At 32.7% G+C, this 3329-nt stretch overlaps 1 pseudogene; it reads right to left on the bottom strand.

Moving 5' to 3' along the window:
- Positions 1 to 1645: 1645 nt before the first annotated feature.
- Positions 1646 to 2605, bottom strand: LOC101410901 (olfactory receptor 5T1-like; annotated as a pseudogene).
- Between the last annotated feature and the right edge of the window lie 724 nt (positions 2606 to 3329).

Below are 3329 nucleotides of genomic sequence, written 5' to 3'. Positions count from 1 at the left end.
TTTTTCTCAATATTTGGCTTCTGCTTTACTAGAAGAAAAAATAAAACGGTGCAATTTTCATGTAGATTAACTTGATATAAATTTGTCTAATTTTTGGACTGATTTATTTTTCAGATATTGATAGGTCCTAGGATCTCTTTCTTTCTCAAAGAAAAATTATTTTGCTTATTTCAAAAAACAATTACATTGATAAACCAAGATACGACTATGACTAAAACTTTGTTTTAATCATTTGGAAATTTGATTTGAATTGTAGAAAGCCATAAAATTATCCTGGAATGCAGAAAACATTTTAATTTTTGCAGAAGATGGATATTTAGAAAAACTTTCGATGTAGTTTATTTCTTTAGAATAAGCTATACCTCAGAAAAATTATAAAAAATATCATAAACAAAAATAAATATTAAGGTGCTGTTGTTTCAAATACTCAATTTCTTTAGAAGACAGCATGGTATCTACAATATAGTCAGTGTCAGAGTTTCATTTATTTTATCCCAAGGAATTTTTTGGGTAGATTTCAATCATACTGCTATCAAATGGGTTTGTTCCAGTGGAGATGAGCTCTCTCTGCATAATCAATTGGAAACTGAATTCCTGAAATTATTTTATTGGGTATCAAATTCACACTTAAGATTTAGCTTTTTTATTTCCTTTTGATCTCAGTAGAGAAAAGGCTGAATTTTATTTTAGAAAAATAAATTTCTACTCCTAAAGCCTCATCCAATAAATAAGTCAAAGAGCAAAAGTAAAAAAGCAGAATAGACACAGGAGAAGCCTTTGTGAGTTCAGGTAATGAGATAATTTCTCAGGGCTTCAGTTCATTGGGTGTAACTCTTGAGGAATGATGACAAATGCAAGTTCATTTCCTAAAGATAGAAGACAGAGGCAGAGCTAGGAATTACAAAAGAATCTGCCCTAAAGGAACTCATAATGGTAGGCTAGCTAGCCTTTCAGATCTTTGCCCATTTGTACTTAGTAGCCAGTTGTCAGTTATTCTTTAAAATATACATAAATTTTTCCCTGAGCCTTAATTATACACTCAATAAATATTACCATCTCATTTCAACAAAGTTCTTGGAGATTCAGAATGGATCTAATAAATTTCTGTAATGAAAAGTGGGAAGGAAATTATGGGATGCATATTTATTGTGTTGAACCATAGTGTAAAATGCATGTCCAGGGGCCTAGATGGATCTGAGAGAGTAAGGGCACATAAAACAAATGATGTAACATTTAAGGAGTTCTTCATAGGGAGTCCAGAATGGGGGTTCACATCAAAATAAGTGCTGAGGATTTATCTTAAACCATGTAAGTTTATGTGAAGCTGTCAACTCTGAAGATATCTGGGTAATTATAATAAATGAAAAACAAATTACATAGACCAACAATACCACTATAATTTAATCAACGAACTTTAATAGGGAACAGTTTGAACATAATTACTAGTAGACAGATGATACAATTTATTTGCATAGGAAAAATGATATATTACAGAGCAGATTAATGCATTATTTGGAAATATTTTAAGATGTGCCAATGCTATCAATTAAAACTAAGACCATTTTGGTCAGTTTAGTTTCTGACCACAAACATATGGATTGATATCTAATATTATCTCAAGTTTTATTCAATAAAAATACTGTATTTAATTTATGAACCAATTTTTCTCAAACAATTTTTTCATTGCCTCTTTAACATCTTTGTTCCTCAAACTGTAAATGATGGAATTCAGCATGGGGATCACAATAGTGTAAAATATAGACACTATCATATCATGGTCCAAAGCGTAACCGGAACTTGGTCTCACATACGTGAAAAGGATTGTCCCATGGTAAATTGACACTCCAGTTAGGTGAGAGCTGCAGGTGGAAAAGGCTTTTCATCTCCATTCAGCAGAATGCATCCCCAGAATGGCCAAAAGAATGGAAACATAGTAGATCAAGACAATTATTATAGTGGTTATCTCAATAAAACCCACAACATAGATTAGAAGCTGATTGATGTGTCAGAACAAGAAATCGCCAGGAGTGGAGGCATATCAAAAAAGACATGTGTAATTTCACTGGATGCACAAAAGGATAGGCTAAAACTGGCAACAGTGTGTTAAGTACCAAGCAAAATGCCACCAACATAGGAAGCAACGATGAGTGGCACATAGACTCGTGGCGACATGTTAACTGAATACAGCAGTGGATTATAGATTACTACATAGCGGTCATTAGCCATAGCAGCCAAGAGAAAGTACTCCATGGTTCCAAAACTAACAAAGAGGAGCATTTGTGTTACACAACCAAGAAATGAAATGGCTTTATTCTCTGCCAGGAAACTGACTAACATTTTTGGGGTGACAACGGAAGAATAGCAGGCATTCAAGAAAGACAACACACTCAGAAAATAGTACATGGGATTGTGGAGGTGGGAAGCCCCAATGACCGGTACAATCAGTCCTAAATTTCCTAACGGAGTAAAAAGATAAATTGCTAGAAATAGCAAAAATAGGAAAATTTGCAGCTCAAACTCACCTGTGAAGCTGAAACACAATGACTTCAGTAACATTTTTCATCTGAATTCTGCATGTATTGAAATTGGATAGCAACGCTGACATTTTAGTTTATATTTATAGGTCCTCAAATCACTATCTTGTGAAAATAGAGATGAATCAGTTATGTCCTCATCTTTGTTCTTGGAAGGGAATAATGCAATCCAAGGCATTGATGCGATCAGCAATAACAATTAACTTGTGTCCATGTGGATGAATTTTCCTGTGTAGCTTAAAGGAAGAAATGATTTCATACACTTGTTGACTGAATATGTCTTACAAAATAAAAAGAACACACATGCAGAAAAAAACCTGAAAATTTAAGGATTTATTTCCAATTCTTATCAATTTTTATATCCTGTTCTCGTATTATCTTAAAATATAGTGCAAACACAAATGAATATTGGTATTTTTTAATCCAAAAATATTAGTGGAAAGCACACATCTGAGTACTAAATCAACATGTGCTACAATATACATGAAATGCAAACTGTAATTATAAAATATGTGCCAACACATTTACATCACAAGATTATATTAAATTTGAATAAGAAACAGAGTTGAAAATTGTGTAATTTAATAATGTTTTCAGATGAAGTCAAATCGACATAAATTAGACTCACTTTCAAATTGTTTTATGGGAAAACCTTTGATAGCAAACTTTTTGTGCTCTTTCCTGGCAATGATGCTTCCATTAGTCCTTCAGGAACAGTGGTGAACAGTGCTGCAGCTATTATTCTAGAAGTAGGTGTTTATAAACAAAAGCAGTAAAATATCTTTTTTTTTCAGT

This window comes from Dasypus novemcinctus, chromosome 10, assembly GCF_030445035.2.
Source record: "Dasypus novemcinctus isolate mDasNov1 chromosome 10, mDasNov1.1.hap2, whole genome shotgun sequence".
In the NCBI taxonomy this organism is placed as follows: Eukaryota; Metazoa; Chordata; class Mammalia; order Cingulata; family Dasypodidae; genus Dasypus; species Dasypus novemcinctus.
Note: the sequence above shows the minus strand (reverse complement) of the source record. Positions and strands in the feature narration are given on the sequence as shown.